The following is a 22,273-nucleotide window of genomic DNA, read 5'->3' as shown; positions in this document are numbered from 1 at the left end:
GAAATCTCATCATTTTCTGGGTGGATATATAAGCAAAAAGGCCACAGAAGCAGAGTTGCTCCTTTGGAGAACAGGTGCATGGTCACATCAGAGAGAAATCTATTTTCAAACCATCTCTTTCAACGGTTGCCTCCCACATAGCCCAAACCCACGTTTGTTCCTTACAACACCACCCCTTTCCCCCATGCTGACCGAGCACCCAGCTGGAATGGGTCCCCCCTTCAGGGAAACCGAGTCTCACAGGCTGGAGAGTAAACATGACAGAGTACAATCACCTGTAACTTTCAGTGATGGGTTGCATATTTACAATTATTTTAATTACACTTGAAAGGACAAAGATCAGGAACAGATGTCAGACGTATGAATTAAAATTAATGATCATTTGTTAATGGAGTGAAGAGCCATTCATCATTTTATTAGAGCTCATTCTTATGGCCATATGGAACCTTTTACCATGAGGCAAATCTTGAGTCTCTTTAGAATGTTAAGATTTTGATTAATAAAATGCAAGGAACACAGTTGCCCAAGTAAAATTTCCTTTTATTAAATGTGGTAGTTACCAGTTAGCATGACAGACTGGATACGTTCCCGTAAAGTAAGTATACAAGTGCAAACCAGGGTGTGCTGTCCTTCCTGCCTTTGTTCCTTCTTTTATTTATACAGCAAATTTTTACTGAGTGTCAAGTACCATGTTAGGTGTAGGGATAGTACAGTGAACAGAACCAGAGATGGTCCTGCCTGCCTGGGTCTGACAGCATTAAAGGAAACAGATATTGATGAGATAATTACACTCACGAATGTAAAGTTGCAATGTAACAGGTGATAAACATGTACAAAGACCCCACGACAGAGGACATCCTGGAGCATGAAATGAAAGAACCAGAAAGCTAGAGTGACTGGTAAAAACCTGAGGAGAGACCTGGTGTGAAAAGAGGTTAAAGATGCAGGCGGGGGCGGGGGCGCCTGGGTGGCTTAGTCCGTTGAGCATCCGACTCTTGATTTCAGCTCAGGTCAAGATCCCAGGGCTGTGGGATCGAGCCCCACATCGGGCTCCCCACTGAGTGTGAAGCCTACTTGAGATTCTCTCTCTCTCTCTCTCTCTCTCTCTCCCTCTTCCTCTCCCCCTCGACTTGCGCTTTCTCCCTGTCTCTTAAATAAAATAAAAAAGGAAAAAAAGGCAGGAGCTTGTAGCCATGACTAGAATTTTATTTTTCCTAAGAACAGGTTTTGAAAGGGAGAGTGGCAGGGTCAGATTTAACGTTGAGATCCCTCTGGCTAAAGCGTGGAGTCTCAGTGGGAGAGAAGGAGGCAGAGCGGCCATGTGGACGGCAGGTGTATCAGGTATTTAGCAGCGATGCAGGTGTGAGATGACAAAAGCAGAAGAAGGGGAGGGCAGCCGCTGGCCGTGCTGACGGTTGGGCTGGGGCGGAAGTGGAAAGGAGGACTGCTTAGGTTCAAGAGACAGTTTGGAGCTATTTAGGACCAAGGAGTGGATTGGTCAGGGACAGTGATGAAGACAAGCAAGTTGTCAATGGATGGCTCTTAGGTTTCTGGCTTGCAGAACTGGACAGAGGGTAATGAAGTTCACAGACATTAAAAAATGCTGGATGAGGTCCAATTAAAAAGGGAAGGGTCTGGATCCCTGGGTGATAATAGCTGCAGGTCTGCCCTTCCCTGATCATAGCACCTCTGCAGGAACCGTGGCTATAGTAGAGAAGACGATGGAATAAAAAGGAACAGTTAAGGGGCACCTGGGTGGCTCAGTTGGTGAAGCGTCCAACCTCGGCTCAGGTCATGATCTCACAGTTCGTGGGTTCGAGCCCCATGTGGGGCTCTGTGCTGACAGCTAGCTCAGAGCCTGGAGCCTGCTTCAGATTCTGTATCTCCCACTCTCTCTGACCCTCCCCTGCTCACGCTGTGTCTCTCTCTCTCTCAGAAATAAATAAAACATTTAAAAAAAAAAAAAGGAACAGTGAAGTGTGGGCCTCTACCTGATCACATGCCGTGGCATCGTCCCCTAGGAATATCAGCACTGGAAAGGATTCGAGATATAACCCAGCCCTACTTCCTTACTTGACAGGCACATGAAGAGATCTCGCCCAATGTCACAGCACAAATGAGCAGGAGCGCCAGGACAAGCCAAAGGTTACCTTACAGAGAAGCCCCCAGAGAGCCCCTGGCCAGCGGCCACTCAGCAAACCTGCCCAGCACCTTGCCAGGGGCCAAGGATCAAAGACGAGCAAGTCACGGGCCTTATGATGACGCCCAGGAAGGAAGAGACAGGGATGCGTTCCTAGGGTCACACCTGAGCTGAGCTTTGAAGAATGATGGGGGAGGTGGAGGGTGGGGGGTCAGAGTTTCCAGAGAGAAGAAACAGCAGGACAGAAAGTAGCAGGCTGTGAGCAGGTTAGGTCCTTGATGACCCCGCTTCTTTCTTCTCCCCCACACCCCCACCCCTATGTCCTTCTTAGCATAATCCCCTCAAGAAGTTCAAGCTTTAGAAAACACTGCTAAGAATGGCATCCACTTCTCTGCAGGTAACTCCCACTTCCTGCCCAGGAAACACAGACTCGCCCTCTCCCGGGGTTGGTTAGGCAGAGTCCAGTGACCTTTGTCAGAAGTAGGCACGGGGTAGGAGTCACTACAATGGGGGAAATCGAGCAAGAGCAGAACACCAGTGCATATCTCAATATATTATCCTTCCCCAAGTGTTCTAGAAAGTTCATCTTGACTGCAGTATGGAGAATGTGTTGGGAAGAGGGGTAAGGGGTTGCTTAGGAGACAGAGCAGCTGGCACAAGACAGAGGGTCTGGACTAGGGAATTTGAACGTTTTTCTGTGAGCAGTGTGCAGATATTTGAGCAGGCCAGCAACATCAAATCATCCTTTGTAATTTGCCACCCTCTTGCCCTCCACAGGGGGCTACATCGACCCAAATAAGGTGGCAAATTAGAAAAGCATAAACCTGGAAGGCAAGGGGGAAAGTAGACTGGTTTCCACTCCGACAGAAGCTGAGGACCTGAAGCTTTCTCCTCTCTGAGTTCTGCAAACCCAGACCTCGGGCCCTTGTGGGTCCATAGGGAAGAACTGACTCAGCCGAGCTCTCAGCTCCTTCACTTCAGGGGATGGAAAGGGGTATTGGGTTAGCAAGAGCGGGCAGGTTTTGTTCTGACCTAAGGGCAACACTTGAAGTCGGTACAGAGGAGGGACTCTCAGGATGAAAAAAACGATGTGACAGCAGATGTCAAAGCCTGGCCCTCAGCTAACCAGAGGCTGTTGGCTGCCTCCACCCAACAGTGTCCTTGCTATATTCGATCCCTACCTGCTGTCTCTCTCTCCACCCCTCTACACACACGCACATGCGTGCACACACACACACACACACACACGGACACACATGCACTCACATGCACACTTTCACACTCTCTCTCACTGTCACTCTCTCTCTCTCTCTCTGATTTAGGGAGGTTAAGGAGGTCCCCATCCCCTCCCTCCTCAAAGCCTTTGCTCCCAACAGAAACCAAATGCCCCTCCCCTACCCAGCCTACTTCACCACCCCCCTCCTTTCCTCCCCTCCTGTGGTCTCTCACACCATGAGGAAAATTTAAGATCGCTTCACAAAAAGATACGGGCCCCCACTTTAGCACATTGGGGATGACCGTGTAGAACTGCTTGGGGGTCAGGACCAGCCACTCCACAAAGCTGGCAGAAACCACAAGTCCCTCATGGGTCCCTGGCACCTGGGATAGATTTGCCTCGGGGACACAGCACTAGGATTCTTTGGGGACTCGTCACCGATGTTTCCATCTTTGATTTCTAGGAGCCCACTCAGCAGTGCGGTTCTTTTTTCTCAAATCCAAGGCAAAAATGAGTTTCTCGCGATTGAGCTGTTGAGCTCTCTGGACACATTCCTAGGAGTGAATACCCCAGGGCCCTGGCAATCAATCCCCGCCGTCACCGGGGCTGGGCCGGCCTTTAGCAGGCTTGGGTGTGATTTAGGACTGTGCTTATTACAGGCTCAGACCTTGTTTGATGCACTGGAGTGGAAAAAAGTTCCCTCTCTGCATGTGGCCGTGTCCTATGTGTCTGTCGTATCTTTAACAATGTAAACATCAGAAACAGATGGGGAAATCCAATCCAGTGCCAGGCCAAACAGGGCTCACTGCAGACAATACGCCATGATGCCAAGACAAATACGCTCTGTGGATATCACTAATTTATGGCATTCTGGAACCAAGCAAAACAAATAACAATTAAGGTCCAGAAATCTTAAAATGAATAACCTTTCTGTACACAAACTCAATGCCGCTATTAAAAGGCCATCAACTGCGACGAATATAGGAAACATAACAACGAAATCCTTCTTACGTGAATAATTACTGAATAATTACCAGGAAAGGGGACACGTCTCTAGTTCGCAGAGTCTGTGGATTGTGCTCACTGAGTTTGGCTTTGGCAGAGTACATAGACACTCTGACATGCCTTCACAGACTTCATGTCACCGTGATAATATTGCAAGGGGTAGGAGTTGGGTAAGGCAAGCCCTCATGTTCCCATTTTCCAGATAGGACAACCGTGGCATAGACTGATGAAGGGGAAAACCCTGCCACAGTGCTCTAATGGACAAAACAGGGTCTAAATGGACAAAACTTTTCTTTCTTTTTTAATATAGTTTTTTAAATGTTTATTTATTTTTGAGACAGAGACAGAGAGAAAGCGAGCAGGGGAAGAGCAGACAGAGAGGGAGACACAGAATCCAAAGCAGGCTCCAGGCTCTGAGCTAGCTGTCAGCGCAGAGCCCGACATGGGGCTCGAACCCACGAACCACAAGATCATGACCTGAGCCGAAGTCAGATGCTTAACCAACAGAGCCACCCAGGCACCCCATGGACAAAAGTTTTCATCCAGAGTTCTTTCCACCAGTGTGCATCGTCATCCTTTACCCACACCTGCAACCTCCACCGTATATCTTAACCAGGGAAGCAGGAATCAGAAGGCTCCTCCACACAGAATGCAAAAAGCAGAGGTGAAGCAGGGACACACCATGGCAATGCCCAGGTATCCTTCCAAGCCTTCACCCACCAACTTTTCACCAGCCAAAGCCATGTCTTCATGGGGTGAAGGTTACCAATGCAGTCACAACCAGGAGGCAACCAGCTTCACTGAATGGCTTCAGATTTCAACCAGGTATAAGCGTCCCTTAGGGAGTCACAGCTCAATGCAGGGATTGGAAAAAAGAATCTACCTGAAAATGTAGCCAATCCCCTCTCGGCTTGCGGTGTCCGCCCAAAATGAATCACTCACTTTAGCTGGACACAGCCCAACAGCAATGCTGCCCATCTTGTGCGGATCTATACACTGGGGGTCTGGCTCCCTTGGAGAAGGGTCTCCAGACTGCATAGCCACATGGTTCTTGAGAGTTGTTGACAAACACAATAATTCCGATCTTGCCCCACCTGATTCGCAGAAAACTTAAAACACTGATCTTTTTTTAATGTTTATTTATTTTTGAGACAAACAGACAGAGTGCGAGTGGGGGAGAAGCAGAGAGAGAGGGAGACACAGAATCCAAAACAGGCACCAGGCTCTGAGCTGTCAGCACAGAGCCCTATGCGGTGGTGCTCAAACCCATGAACACTGAGATCATGACCTGAGCTGAAGTCAGATGCTTAACTGAATGAGCCACCCAGGCGCCCCTAAAACACTGATCATTTTAACTATGGTGAAGCTTAGGGAACAGTTGTGACTTAAGGAAGCTTAAGGAAACAGGCACAATTATAAACTCTCACGAGGAGGGGAATATGATGTAATATGTTTAAAGGTGATTTGGCAATTTCACTTAAAACATATTAGGGCAGGGCACTTGGGTAGCTCAGTCAGTTGAGCGTCCAACTCTTGATTTTGGCTCAGATCATGATCCCAGGGTCATGAGATCGAGCCCAGCATCAGGCTTCACATTGAGCATGGAGCCTGCTTAAGATTCTCTCTCTCTCTCCCTCTTTTCCTCTCCCCGATTTATGCACTCTGTCTAAAGTTTGAGAAAATCCCTCCATTCATTCATTCATTTTTTAATAATATATTCATATACTACTTGTGTAATGTAAAAAGCATATTAGGCACCATTAGCCAAAAGCTGTTAACTGGCACTGGGGGAGTGCTAGACTTATTTACAAAACACTTTCCCAGCAGTGGAGGTGTTAAAGAGCTGGACAGGCTGAGTGTGGGTGCAGGCGACCCTGTGCTGTTTTGTTTCTTGTTTGTCAGTCACGACACCCATGCTGGTGGAGAGAGAGAAGAAACTGCCCTTGTACCAAGTGCCTACTAGATGCCAGGCACGGTCCCGCCCATTATTTCCATAATCCTCATAATAATGGTGGACCAGCCATGATGGTCCAAAGATTAGGGACCTGCCCATTCAGCTAATCTAGGCCTGACTCCAAGGTCCCTGTTCCTTCTGCCATAACATGTTGGGCGTGGTCAGGTTCTTCCTTGTTTGGGGCACCGCCTGGGCCAAGCAGAGCAGGGATGCCATTGTAGTGTTAGTGGGAAGAGAGAGAAGAGAACATCTACCTGGGGCAGATAAAGGGAGGAAGAGGATGAGGACAGACAGGAGAGGTACAGGAGAGATGGGGGATGGCCAGGAATGTTGGTAGGGGGGCTGGAGACTGAACATCATTGTAGCCATGATGGCGAGCGTGGTGCTGATGGTAAAGTCACCAGGCTGGTGGAAAGGAGAGTCCTGGTGAAGGTGGGTGATGGGAAGCAGGAGCCTCTCTCTCATCAGCATATGCAGGTGCCCCTAAGGCAAGGCAGGTAGAGGATAAAGCAGTAAGGGTGCTGGTGGGCTCTGAGCTGAAGGCAGTGAGCTGACTGTAGGGGATGTGGGTCATAGTGGAAGTAGATTTTTGGGTTTTTTTATTTTTTTAATGTTTACTTATTTTTCAGAGAGAGACACACAGAGTGCGGGTGGAGGAGGGGCATAGAGAGAGGGAGACACAAAATCTGAATCAGGCTCCAGGCTCTGAGCTGTCAGCACAGAGCCCGACGCGGGGCTTGAACTCATGAACCGCGAGATCATGACCCTAGCTGAGATCAGACGCTTAACCAACTGAGTTACCCAGATGCCCCTGTCGAAGTAGGTTTTCTGGGCAGAAGAGAAAGTCCCCCAAACAGGGAGAAGAGAAGGAAGAGGAGGAAAGAGGAGGAGAATAAGAGTCCCTGCCAAGCTCTTGAGAGTGCCAGGCAAGCAGTTCTTTATAGAACTTCCATAAATAAAAATGTATCGAGCCAGTTCCTCAAATCAGTCATTTTCTCAGGCCTTTCTGTGTGCATCGGTCCCGTGTCTTGGAACATCCCCCATCTCTCCCCTCACAGGGGCTCCTCATCCTTCCAGACTCATCTAAAATGCCCCCTCCCACCCACCCAGAGAAGCTGTCCAGTCTGCACTGAGATGCCATCCCAGCCTCTCCCCCTCCCTCCTACACATCGCTCGGAGGGTGGAGCACACTTTTAAATTATTCATTCCTTTGTCCTTTTGTTAATTACCAATCACAGTGGTTCCTAAACTTCATGTTGGGGAGGAGGGGCATGTAGATCAAGTCGGTTTTGTTTATCACTATCCCCAGCACCCAGCAGTGTGTCAGGCACAAAGTTGGTGCTCAGTACTTATTTGAAGGGTGGCTGGATGAAGAAAGAAAGAAGGGAAGGAGGGAGGGGAAGGGGGAAGAGGAAGAGAGGGAGGGGAAGGAAGGAAGGAAGGAAGGGAGGGCGGAAGGAAGGGAGGGAGGAAGGGAGGCATAGAGGGAGGGAGGGAGGACAAACGGAAGAAAGAGGGAGTTAGGATATGTCACTTGAATTCTCTGTTACCCAAGGGCAAAGGGGTACCCAGCAGGCAAAGAAAACATCCCTGAATGTTTCCAGAAGAAGAACTTTCCAGTAACATCTACTGCGAAGTAAGATTCTCAGTTTGGAAGCCTAGGCTGCAAGCCTGCACTTCGCTGATTCTCCACTGGCTCTATCCACCCCCAGTCTCTCCTCCATTACTCAGGATAGTGTAGAACTGGCTGGAATTTGCATGTTGGATTCTGAAATGTGCCTCTGAAATACGATTCACTTCTCTTGAGAGCCGCTAGACTACACTGTAAGCTGGCTTCATAGAGTGTTTATAACTGCCAAAACAACTTATTTCAAAAATAAACATGGTATTTTTAGCCCAATGTTGCAGATAACCTGCTTTGTAATGTCACACTCTCGGCTCAGAATCAGCAGTATGTCTCTGGTCAGCCCCAGTTGCCAGTCATCTTCAGTCACCGGATGGACAGGACCAAGGCCTGGCCATCATCTCGAGATTGTCCATTACCCACGATGGGCCCAGAAGTCTGGTTAGCTCTCCCTGGAAGGCAGGGTTCATTCTCTGCTCCCTTCCCTCCTATGTTTCTGGACCTCCTCTGTGGGTGGCCACAGTGAGAACAGCAAAAGGGAAACAAGTGTGTAGCTGAAGGGGGTGTGGATAACTCAAATGCCACATTGACAGATGCCAAGGGCAACCCAACAGCGGAGGTGGGAAAAGGAGGCAAGAAGGCAGAGGGGAAGGAAACAGACAAAAGGCTCCAGCTTGGCTAGAGGAGTTCGACCACCTTACAGTGTAGAAGATGCCCTGGGGCCTCCTGACCTTGGATCTGAAGACTGTACACCTGAGACAGATGTTTCTGGGAAGGGAAGCAAGAACACAGGAAACCTCAGTCTCCAATTATCCTCAGTTTTTACCAACATTTTCCTCTCCCGCTGCTGCTGCTGCTCTGTGATGAAGATTCTGGAGAAGCAAGTGTGATAGAGAGAATGTGCAAAAGCATCAGCATCAGACAGACTGGGGCTTAAACTCCAGCTCTGCCCCCTAATAGCTGTGTGACCTTGGGCAAGTTAAGCCGTCTTGGTCTCAGGTTCCTCAACTATGAACTATGGAAAATAGGAGTACCTGACTTCCAAGGAAGTTGGACGAATGAAACACTAATATTTATAAAGCACCTGCCACATAGCAGGAATGAATGGGGACTCTTGTTTTCATTACCCTTTGGCCTTATCCCCAGTCCCTTTTATTATAAGTTCAGGGGCAGGGTGGTTAAAGTCCTGACAAAGACTGCAAGAGGAGGCATGGACCCGAGAACTCTTGTTTGAGAGAGATCAACAGGACTGATGAAGACAACAGGGTCAAGCACCCGAGGTCGTGGTTTCAAGTCCCACCTCTACTGTTTCCTAACTACATGGCTGTGGCAAGTGTATTAGTTTCCTATAGCTGCTATAAAAAATGACCACGGACTTGGTGGCTTAACACAACACAACTTTATTCTCTTACAGAAGTCCAAAATCAATTTCCCTGGCTAAAATCAAGACATTGGCAAGGCTAGTTCCCTCTAAAGGCTCAGGGGGAATCCATGTCCTGGCCTTTTTCAGCACCTAGGGGCCATCTGTAGTCCTTGGCTCGTGGCCTCTTCTTCCTCCATCTTCAAAGAACATTATTCCCATCTCTCTGTCATCACATCACCTTGCCCTCTGACTCTGACCCTCTTGACCCTCCTGCTCCCCTCAAAATAACCCTTGTGATTACTCTGGGCTCATCTTGGACCATCCAAGATGATCTCACTGTCTCAAGAGCTTTAATTAATCACATCTACAAAGTGCCTTTTGCCATATAAGGCAACATTCACAGGTTCTGGTGACTAGGACATGGACATAGTTGGGGGCCCATTATTCAGCCTACCACTGTCAGTGAATTAATTTCTTTGAGACTGGTTGTCCTCACCTGTAAAAAGGAAATGCTACCTATAAAGATGGTTAACTTTACATGTCAACTTGGTATTTTGTCAAACACAGTCTAATGTCACTGTGAAGGTATTATTTTCAAGGAGATTAACATTTAAATCAGTAGACTTTGAGCAAAGCAAATTGCCCTCCATAATATGAGTGAGATTCATCCAATCAGTCAAAAACCTCAAGAGAGGGGTGCCTCTTGAGACTGAGGGTGACTCAGTTTGTTGAGTGGCAGACTCTTGATTTCAGCTCAGGTCATGATCTCACAGTTCACGAGATTGAGCCCCACTTCTGGCTCTGCACTGACAGCATGGAGCCTGCTTTGAATTCTCTCTCTGCGCCCTCACCCCCCCCACCCTCTGTCTGTCTGTCTGTCTCTCTCTCTCTCAAAATAAATAAACTTTTAAAATTAAAAAAAAACTTCAAGGGAAAAAAAAAGACTGGAGCACCAGAGTGGCTCAGTCAGTTAGGCATCTGACTTTGGCTCAGGTCATGGTCTCACGGTTCATAAGTTCAAGCTCTGCGTCAGGCTCTGTGCTGAAAGCTCGGAGCCTGGAGCCTGCATCGGATTCTGTGTCTCTTTCTCTCTCTCCCCCTCCCCCACTCACGTTCTGTCTCTCAAAAATAAATAACCATTAAAAATAAAAATTTTTAAGAGAAAAAAAGACCGATGTCCCCTGACAAAGAAGGAATTCTGCCTCCAGACTGCCTTTGGATTCTGGCTGCAACAGCAGCTATTCCCTGGATCTTCGGCTCACCAGCCTGTCCTGCGAATCTTGGACTTGTTAGCCTCCACAACTGCAAGACCTGATTCCTTCAAAAGGAAATAAATCATATATGTATCTACGTGTATGTGTATATACACATATACATATGTGTGTCTGTGTGTGTGTGTGTGTACACACATGCTGTTGGGTCTGCTTCTCTGGAGAACCCTGACTAATATGCCCACCTCTGAGGCATTCTTGTCCAATTTAAATGATACAAAATATGTACAAGTTCAACATAGTGCCCAGCACACAAAGATTAATAGACATTCATTGCAGTGTCTGTGCCTTTTTTTAACACGAAGAAAAGATGCCTCCCACTGTGAGTTTATGATTATGCCACACTGGACTTGGAATTAGGTGTGGAGGGAAGAGAAGGACCAAGATCAGCTCTAATGGCTCTTTAGAAACTTCTCTATAGACTGGTATGGAAACTCCTCAGGGCACTTCCTATGGTCCCCTACTGATCCTAAATTAGGGTTGTGCCCTGAGGGAGTCATTTCCTATGAATAAAAGATGAGTTGAGAGCTCCGAACAGGCCACCACCCCTGGATATGATCTGTGGCCTCCGTGGTACGAACACGGTCCTGGGAAGGGAGACAAGAAGCCAACAAAGTTGGAGATATTTGCCTGCAAGGAAATGTCCAAAAGTCCTGCCTCTCATCACCTGCTGGGGGCAGCACTAAGTACCAAGCCCACCAACCTCGGAGATGAAGGAGACCTCCCACATGAGCAATCCATTTCTTCACTGACCCAGTGAATGAGACAGAAGGAAGGAAGGAGGGCATGGGAAAAGAAAGAAAGCCCCAGCATCCATGTGTGGACAATGCTACAGTCGGCGATGCCTGCACTTCAAACATACACAGAGCATCACATTATAGAACTGGTCAGAGTTATCCTACCGTTGACATTCAAAGAGAAAACTTGCTCAAAGGTCAACAGGGACACACCTTCAGGCATATCCTTTGGGTTTTCATATTTTAACTGCCGCTCAAGGGTATTTACAGGAGCTCACTGGAGTCAAGCATATGGGGCTGTTTAGGTGGTTCAGCAGCTCAGCTTGGAAGGTACCGTAAGTCTCCCCTTCAGTGGGAGTCACAGAAGCTCAAGTTCACTGAGCTGCGGCAGGCAGTGGTGTCTTAAGTTCAAACACTGTGGCAATTTGCATGGTAATTTACACTGCAACCTTTTGTCCCCCTGTCATCCCCAAGAAGCCCTCCCAAAAGTTGAAGGAAAGCAGCTCAAATGTTTACAGGCTGCTTGACACACTGTGATTTCACCCCTCCCCTTGCCAGACAGAAGGGGAGGGGACAGAGGGTGTGGGTTTTATTGTGCAGGCTGGCATTCTTTGACATTGTTCAGTGGAAAGACTGGAATAAAGACAGAGTTAAGTCTTACATTTGCATTGGAAGAAAACCTAATATCGGAAACTATTTGTGATTAGCTAGATGTTAACCTTTCAAGTAGTAATAAAAATGATGTGTTCCATTGGTATAATGCTCTTCACGTTCCAAAATATATTTCCATTTATTTTCTCTGACAGAGAAAAGAAAGTTCTATATTAGAAATGATACGGACTGAATGCTGTGTGTCCCTCCCAACTTCATCTGTAGAAGCCTTAACCCCCAATGTGATGGTATTTGGAGGTGGGGCCTTTGGGAGGTTTAGATGAGATCATTAGGATCAGGTCCTCCAGATGGAGTTACTGCCCTTGTAAGAGGAGACCAGAGTGCGGGCTCACGCTTCCCCACCCTCTCTCTACTCCATGTGAGACTATGGCAAGAAAGCAGCCCTCTGCAGGTCAGGAAGAGAGCCCTCACCGAGAGCTTCACCATGCTGGCACCCTGACCTTGGACTTCCAGCCACTAGAAGTGTGAAAAATAAATGTCTGTTGTTTAAGCCACCCAGTCTGTGATAGCTCAAAAGCCCATGGTTCTGAACTCAAATTTTAACATATCCAATTAATTTAGCCCAAATTAGCAGATGTTTAGCGTTTAGAGCCTGCCTGCTCTGCATAGCCAACATCTGCTAGCCATAGATAAGATAAGCCCCGAGGCTATAAAGACCCCCAGTCGCTGCTGCTTTGGGGAGCTCTCTGACCCAGGCCAGGCTACTGAGTGACATCATCTAGATACCTAAGCCACCCCCAATCCCCCCCTTTTTCTGACCCCCTCTCTTTCTAAGTAGTGACTCCCATGACATAGCCTCTGGATAGTCTCATACTGGGAGGGACTTCCCCCACATCCAAATCTGTCAAAGTTTCACCCAAATAAAGCCTGTGTACTACTGCCACCTCCTGATCATCTCTTTGTCCTCAGTCAGCCCCCAAATCCCTCAAATTCTCCACAACCAGTGTCTCAAGGAGTAAAATCAATACAGGCATGGCCTAAACCTACCATGATATGAGTCTAGGAAGCAGCAAATTCTGAGTCCAACAGGAGGCAGCCACAGGCTCAGAAGACCACTCCACAGCTAGGTCCTTAACTTGTGATTGTACCATGGGAGGCTCCAACCTCCCTAGAGAGGGGTCTGGCAAAAGCCAGGCTGAATGTCAGGACTCCAGCCGAGTAGAGAACCGTGCAAAGAGGGAAAACAAAGAAGAACCCATGCATCATGTTCAGGAGAACGTGGGGCTCACAGTCTTCCTCAGAGGTATAGTGGTTACAGTCAAGGCTAAGGGCAGAGCCGGGGCCTGAGATCTGCCTCACTGCCAGATATTGTTACAGGCCAGGCACTTAGAGAGAGTCTTTGGGAAGGCAGGAGTATGGTGCTGCAGGTGATGGTGATGGTGATGGTGATGATGGTGGTGGTGATGGTGATGATGATAATGGTGGTGGCGGCGGCGGCGGCGGCGGTGGTGGTGGTGGTGGTGGTGATGGTAATGCTGGTGATGATCATGATGGTGATTATGGTCATGGTGATGAAGACAGTGGTAATAATGGTGACAGTGATGATCATGACGAAGATGATAATGGTAACTAACGGGTATTAAGCAGGCATTGACTTCCCAGGCATTGCGTTAAGCACTTAACATATATTATTTAACTTAATCCCACAGCAACCCTGTCAGGTTGCTTTCCTTCCATTTCACATAGGAGAAAACTGAGTCTCAGATTGGCTAAGAAAACTGTGCAAAAAAAAATGTTGGAATCACCACTCAACCCCAGGCGGCACTACCCAGTTCCATACTCTTGTCCCCTACTATCACAGAAAAACAGAAAAGGCAAAATATTTGTTCCATGCTCCATTTTGAAAGTTTCCAAAACCACACGGTCTCCCAGGGAAGAAAAAGAAACACCAAACATGCAACACACGAACGTGCCTCTAACATTAAAGAGGCTTAAAGCTAAGAACGTGTATCTCCACGACCCCTGAACATCCAGGTGCAAAATGAACATTTCAGCCCCCTGTGCAGATGCGCACATTGTTGGAAGGCAGGACTGTTGCTTCTACACTGTGGGCAACACACAAAGTAAGGATGTTTAAAAAGCATGGCATCATTTCATATCAAAGAGGAGCATTAGGAATTAATCCACCCAGGAATAACAAGTTAAAAACATGCATTTTGAAAAGGCACACACAGCCCATGACAGCATCAACCAACCTGTCAGAATTATAAGTGGATGGAAAATTCTAGCTTTCCATTAATGGTAGGGTACTTTGTTTTACTTTCAAATGCCTCAAAAAACAACCTGCTCAAGGTGGGTGGGGTGAGCTATGTTTCATACCCTCTGCGAAACTGTCAGGAAAGACACAGTTTCATGAAACAGTTCCCGGTGAAAGCCAAGTAAGAATGCAAAGGCCAACAAAACCCAGCTCTGAACCATTGCTGCTCAGAGGTGTGTGCCTCTCTCGGTGTGTGATCTGGAAAGATAAAAGGAAAGGCCTCCTTTACAAAAAGCCCAGTGCAACTATAGAAAGTTGACATCAACCTGCTATGTAATTAAGACACAGTTCCTCTCATTCTTATCATCGTCCAATCATTTCCTCATGTTGATCTTATCCAACTAGATTAGAAGCTAGGAAATGAAAGTCTTATGCCCACATTGGAGGCTCCTCAATTCACTTAGAGCCAAAGATTATCATTATTGAATCTATCCATTGTTCTCATATTGGTGAGCAGATAACAGCAAACTGAATCATGATTTCTCTTAGCAACAATCTCATGATCGGGAGTTCCACTGCTAATCAGGAATTCAGCATCAAATCAATCATAAATATGACTACAATCCTTTAAATAGAATCCACAATCGCTTTAAAAAGTAAAATTATTCTCCAAGTAGGAGAATGTTCAAGTCTGAGAAGACTTTGACAGGTTGCTTCCGTCAGCTCCCTTTGCTCCACACCAGCAGAAGTGGAAGCCCTGGGATGTGAGCCACATAAAGTCACCCAATGGGGGAGGGGCAGAGTCAGAACTTGACTTCCAGTCTGTGGGGTTTTCTTCACAACACCCTACTGAGCCCCCCTGGCAACCTTATAAGATTGGCATGAGTGTATCATCTTCATTCATTTAATGGGGGGTCCCAACATACCCATTTCAAAAGTCCAAACTACGATATCATAATCAAAATTCCCCAAAGTGGGTTTCCTAACGTTCATCTCACCAAATGTTAACATATGCTGTGCCAGAGACTCAAGTGATTTTAGCCTTCACTCCCACCCTTCTGCACTGAATTATGGAAAATCTGGGACCCCACAAACTACAGACCCCCTTGTCAATGGGTTCCAGTTCAATTCTGCATGAGGGAATGGGAGGGAATAGAAAGTGATTCAAAGATGGGAGGGTGCATTCATTTTCTATTGCTGCCATAACAATTTACCACCAACTCAGTGGCTTAAAACAACACTCACTAGGGCACCTGGGTGGCTCAGTCAGTGAAGCATCCAACTCTTGATTTCAGCTCAGGTCATAATCTCACAGTTTATGAGTTCAAGCCCACATCAGGCTGTGTGCTAGCAGCTCAGATCCTGCTCAGGATCTCTCTCTCTCCCTCTCTTGCCCGCCCCCCCAAAATAAATAAATAAAAAACTTCTAAAAAGATAAAACAACACTCATTTTTTTTTTTATGCCATGTTTCTGTAGGTCAGAAAACCAGGGTGCTCCACTGGGTTTTCTGCTCCGGGACTCCCAAGATCAAGATCAAAGTGCTGGCCAGCCTGGGCCCCTCTCTGGAGACTCCACTGTAGACTCTACTTCCAGACTCATCCAGGTTGTTGGCAGACTTCAGTGTCCTGACACTGTGGGACTGAGGTCCCTGAGGTTTCCTTGCTGGTTATCAGCCAGCAGTCATTCTCAGCTTCGAGGGCTGCCCACATCACTTGGCTCCTGGCTCCCTTCATCTTCAAACACAGTGATGACAGATTGAATCCTCTCATGCTTCAACTTTCTCTGACTTCTCATTCTCGCTTCTTTTTCTACTCTTAATGGTTCATGAGATCACACAGGATCTGTGTCAGGTAACCCAGGATAAGCTCCCTGTCCTAAGGTCAGCTGATTAGTAACATTAGCTATATCTGCAAAGTCCCTTTCACCATGCGACGTGACGGACTCACAGACTTGACACCAAAAGCTAGAGATCTTGGGGAGCGGAATTCTGCCTATCACAGAGGGCAAAACCCTCCGGGAAACAGCTGTGGGCCCCAAGGTCCTTGCACAGATCCAGATGTCACAGCTCAAGCCACTTCCGTGGTCCTGGTTAGTATCTCCCCCAGGACACCCCCCCCCAACTTCTGCGTCCCACCATGCCCTGTGCCCCCTTGGTGGTCTCAGCACCCTGTGGGTTACCCTGAGGGTTGCAGAAGCAAGTGTGCCCCACACTGTGATCACATCTACACTTTGGGGCTGCAGCTTCTTCCTGCAGTTGTGACTCTCTGGGTCACAACACCTTTTAACCTTTTCCAGCTCACCCAGCACTTTTTCAGCTGGATCTATAAGGTCAACCCTCTCTGAATTATCAAGCTTATTTTCAGCTTCCTGAGTAGACTCTGGCTGGTGGAGGTGGACATCACAACAGGACGCCATGACCGTGGGACATAGAAACTACATCTCCCAGACTCCCTTGCCAATGTGCTTACCCAGAGGTAAGCAAGGTTCCTCCCAGCTCTTCTCAAACCATGGACTATATGAAGGGGCATTGTGAATACCCAAGAAGGGGACCTAGCAAGCAGCATCACTGTTTCTCAAACAGTTTTTACCAAGGGATCTTTGTTTTATAGAGCATCTCTTGCACCCAGAGCTCATGGAACGTTAAGAAACACTGGAATAGTTAAGACCTCCTCGAGTTATCATGTTAGCTCTAATCAGCACTAAATATCTGACTAACAAAAATCATATTTTTCTAATTTAGACTAGCATTTGGAGTTGATCTTTGATGCCTTAACACTGACAGGTTAGGTTTGTTTTCTCCATCAGTTTCCTGTAGGCCACCTTTCCTCCAGGCATCGAAAGTCACTCCAAAATGTAAATGAAGCCTGTTTCAGATTCTGTGACTCCCTCTCTCTCTGACCCTCCCCTGCTCACGCTGTCTCTCTCTCTCTCCTAGAAATAAATAAAACATTTAGAAAAAAAAAATGTAAATGAAAACGTCATTCTCCAAAACCACCTTTGGTGGAGAGGCTTCACAGGTGAAGACCAGGTTCCCTTCCAGCTCTGGGCTTTAGGAGACTCAACTGTGAGTGTAAAGCAGGCTTCCTTTTCCTTCCTGTTCTGGCTTCTCCTGGTGTTTTCTTCTGCTCCTCCTCGCCACCCACCTCCGCCTCTTCCCTCATCTGCCTCCGGCACCCCAAACATAGCCAAGGGACATGGTATCAAGGACAGTCCCGAAGGAGAAACAGAACGTGGAAGGAGTCGCGAAAGGCCCCACAACAGAGCAAGGGTTAAGTGATCTACTCCCGCTTTGATGAATTCTCATACAGTCATTAAAAATGATAATTACAATGACTTTGCCACAACATGGAAAAAATGCTTATGATATAATTAATGTTAAGTGGGAAAATGCAGAACACAAAATGATAGCTACACTATGATTACGATTATTTAAATTATATGTTCGCAGGGACAAAAACTGGAAGGGATCACGGAAAAAATACAAATCGTTTAATCTGTCGGGGATGACAGTGGTAATACGGGCAAATTTTTCTCCTTGTTTGGCTAATGGTTCTGTAATGCCGAGTAAGTTTTGAAACAGTGAAATGAAAACCAGACTTGAGAATGCGTGGCAGTGAGACGGGAGAGGCCATCATTCTTGTTTGCCCGAGGGTGAGAAAGGAGGAATCGTCTGGATAGGAATAGTCAGCTTGTTTTTTATATCAAAATGCAACTTGTTTTCTTGCTGGCTAGAAAACAGAGGACCGTGGTCCTAAGCAAACACCTAAACCTGCTTGGGAAAGCCGACTGTATGTTACTAGGGATTGGGGCTCTAACCTAAAGGGTAATTCCATCCTCCCCAGTTGGGCCTGGAAGGTCTCTGTGGCAGGAAAGTAACAAGAAGAGAACAGGCTTTCTGCCAAGTAGGTCTGGGCCCTGAGAACAGGGAAGACGGACTGGCGGGAAGAAGCCTGAATGGGGACCAGTCATGCAAGGTCACATTCCAGAAGGTTGTCGGAGAGGGTCCGTAGCAGAGAGATGTCATGGGAAGGATTACACCAGCACTCGTGGGTCCCGAGGGTCTCACCAGCTGACTATCCCAAACTCATGGTGGGAGACAATCACCCAGCCGCTCTGAGAGCCCACCTGTGGTGGTCCAGCTGTGATGCGAGTGTCACACTGCCCTTCCTGAGCCTGGGGCCTTAGTATCTGTGGACCAGTAAGGCAGTGGAAGGGCCCCTGGGCCACACTGAACATACAGAACATTCGGAGCTGGGCAGAGGAGTACAGGCTGGATAAGGTAACGGAAGATTGACAGTTGGGTGCACTTGCGGTCAGGGAGGCAGGGTGAACCTGTAACAGTGAGCAGGGCTCCTCTAACTCAACTTTGGGGAACAAGGCAGCCGAAGGAAGCAATTCAGCCTGCGGGGCAGAGAAGTGCTCCAAAGCCAGACAGTGGGAAGGGAAGGCAAGAGGAGAGGGCTTGCTCCAGGCCTGTAGGAGCCTGGCCAAGGGGACAAGTGTGCTGCCAGGCCCTAGGAGCAACAACTCTGTGACAGCCAACAGAGCAGGACCCGGAATCTGGGAATGTGCTACCTTACATGGCAAGAGGGACTTTGCAGGTTGATTAAGGTTAGAGACACTGAAATGGGGAAATTATCCGATGGGCCCAATGCAGTCACAAGTGTCCTTAAGAGAGTGAAGCAGGAAGGTCAGAGTCAGAGGACGTGTGACAACAGAAGCTAAAGGCAGGGTGATGTGAGGCCAGAGGACAAGGAATTTGGGCAGCCTCTAGAAGCTGGGGAAGGCAAGGAAACAGGTTCTCCCCTAAAGCCTTCAGAAAGAAGGCAGCCCGCTAATATATTGAGTTTAGCCCAACAGGACTGATTTTGGACTGCTGACCTCTAGAACTGTAAGATAACAGATGCGTGTTGTGTGAAGCCACTGTGTTGATGGGGTTTTGTTACAGCAATGACAGGAGGCTAATGCACCGCAATTAGAAAACAAAAGTCCCAGGAAAAAAAGTAGGTAGGGGGTCTCTGAACTCCGGCTCCGGCTAATCCTGGCAGATGGGGGACACTTGTTACTGTTAGATAATAATTTAACAGAGAACATGGACTTCCAGGCAATACTCAGCTTGTCAGACATTTTTTCCCACCTGATACAAGTAAAAACACATTGAGTCCTTAGTATACATATACCATACCTCATGTGACAAACCTGACACATGCTACGTCAATGAATTCTCAGAAAATCTCAATGATGTGGGTTCAATTGGCATTGCCATTTTACGGATGTGGAAACTGAGGCTCAGGCAGGAGAAGTCATGTACCAAAACAGGGGAGCTGGGGTTTGAACCTGGGCTGCCTGACTCCAGAGCCTGAGCACTGAGATACCGTATGATGCATGTCATGAAAAGAAAGGGACAGTGACTCCACTATCTCCCACACAGCAGGAGCAGGCTGCCAAGAGTGGGGACAGAGAACATATGTCCTGTGCTGCCCTCCCGAATTGACTACCTGGGGATGTCTGTACAGTAGCAAGTGCGCATGCAAAGGGCTGCCTTTCTAGAACTACAAACCATGAATTCCGTACAGCCTAGACAAGACATTCTCCTGGGCTTTAAAGATTAACTTTAATGATCTAAATGTCCAAGAATTTAAGGGATTGATTGATTAAATCATGGTTCGTCGATGCAATAAAAAACCAGGCAGCTTTTTTAAAAAATGATGTAGATGATGTGGATCTATACGTATTGACACGGAGGGATGTTCCTAATACATCATGAAGTCTAAAAAGCAAGTCACTAAATAGTACACACAGCATGAGCACACATACACACAGAGAGGAAAAGTCTAGAAATACATATACAGAAGGCATTAACAGCATTAACAGTAATTATCTCTGTGTGTAAGGCATAAGAATACAGGTGATTTAGTTTCTTTCTTCCTGAGTGCTTATCTTTTTTTGTAAATTTTCCACAGTAAAAAGAAAGTGTTGGTATAAGGGCTAAAGGTGAGGAAACTGAACCTTAGGAACGGCAAGCAAAAACATGCAATGATAAAAATGTTGTAAAGAACCTATTGCCTAGCTACCAAGTCCTGATCCATTTACATAAATTTGAATCTCCCTACCACACAGCAGAGTAAGGACTGCAGTCCCCATTGTTTCAGATTATTTGTAACTGAGGCTCAGGGAGATCAAGTAATTTGCCTCCAAAGTCACCCAAACTGAAGCCATCAGACTGGGATTTAACCCAGATCTTGTGCAGCTCCAAATCGGGTGTTCTCTCCACTATGGGACTCCGTAATCTTTTACCTCCAGTACATGAGGCTTCCAGGCAAGCAGGAAAACAGAAGGAATCCACATGGACCAGAGGGCATGGAGGGAAGAAAAGAGAATGCATAAGGGCAAGAGTGTGTTACCCCACCACTTCCTGTACCTTGGAGTAGGCTTCCCAACCTTGGCACACTGACATTTGGGGCACAATAATCCTTTGTTGTAGGAGGAGCAGGGAATAGTCTGTTAACAACAGACTGGCCTTTCGTCACTAGATGTAGCAAGCTGTGACAACAAAAATGTCTCCAGACACCACCAAATATCCCCTGAAGGCCAAACCAACCCTTGGTGAAGATCCACTGCCTTGGAGAATCGCTACCACCAGAATATTAGGGTGGGTCCAGCATGTCATTTGCTATTTACCATATATATTCATGCTTCAGTCAACCATACAGTTCAGGCCACTAATCCATCCTCCTCAAGGAATCCTTCAGCCCTTACGTATTTTGAAATTTGACAGCTCCTTCAGGCATCATTAAAGACAAATTTCCGAAATGGTGAGCCCCAAGTGACATCTGTGGCTATTATCCTGATCTCCAGAAGGAACAGAAAGTTCAGGCGGACCCCTTCAAGAAGGCTCCATGATGGGCCTTCTTGCTACCACCCTCTTGTGGGGGTTCATCCATGCCCCTGCATTCCCTAAATTAAAAGTTAAGGGAAACTGGTTTTCTCTTGTAAATACCAAGCTGTGCAGTCATTACAAGCTTGCTTGGAGATAATCAGGGCTGACACTCATTGTACGTGCAGGGTTTATTGGAGACCACCCACAAAGTCGCCTCAACGCAAAATGACACTACTAAGTAATCTAATCCCAAAATGTAGATTTCATTCCAACAAATTGCACACAAGTGGTCTCCTGCTGGTTTAACTGTTGCCTTGCAAGCCAAGCCCAACTGTATTGGTGGCAAGTATGTTAGCATAAAGCATCCAAACCATAAACAGAGAATGCAAATGCCATGGCTGGGACCATAAACACTGAATGTCACGGAGAGAAATGAAGTCCTTTTCTACTGAATTAAAATATAATTAGAAGATAGGGTAGAATTCATCACTTTTTTCCTAACTCATTCCCCCTTTGACTCAAAGAACAAAAATAGAGCAAAAAGATGAAGAAATTAAGTATTTTTCCCTTTGCATCAAAGACTCTTGCAAACTGTTTCCTGCAAGGCCATATGATCTGAGATGAACCAAAATTTGAGGGAACTAACACCCTGACTTTATCCCCACACAGCAAGTGGGTATCTGCAGCTCCAAAACATACAGTCCCCAGCCCCCAAGAAAAGGACATATAGTTCACCCCCATGCTGCCACCTCCCAAAAATTAAATTTATAATAAAAAAAATTGATGAGAACTAAGATTTTTTTTAAGTCTCAGAGAGTGGAATTTGACCATAAGTTCAGTGTGAGGCAATAATTTACTAAGGTTGCCTAAAAGGTTCATAACTATCTTAGGATGCATTAATAGAGTTTGCTGATCAGGTAAAAGGAATTGACAGTCCTGGGGTCAGGTGATCAGACTACATGTGGAGAACAGGTGTTCTCAGATTGACACGAAGGGGGACATCTGTGATGTTTGGCCCCTCAGCATCCACTCAGCTATTTAGGTAGTGACACGCCACGATGAGGCCCCATCTTTGAGTAGTGAGCTGACCCAGGTGCTGAATGAGGGAGGGACAGCTGTCAGCATCCTCTCCAACACATCACCCTGGAGGCTAGAACTGGGTTTTATCCCTCTTCTGTCTCCCCAACCCCTGCACTAAAAACTAGTTAGACAC

This window comes from Hyaena hyaena, unplaced genomic scaffold (genome assembly GCF_003009895.1).
Source record: "Hyaena hyaena isolate Hyena2069 unplaced genomic scaffold, ASM300989v1 scaffold_650, whole genome shotgun sequence".
In the NCBI taxonomy this organism is placed as follows: Eukaryota; Metazoa; Chordata; class Mammalia; order Carnivora; family Hyaenidae; genus Hyaena; species Hyaena hyaena.
Note: the sequence above shows the minus strand (reverse complement) of the source record.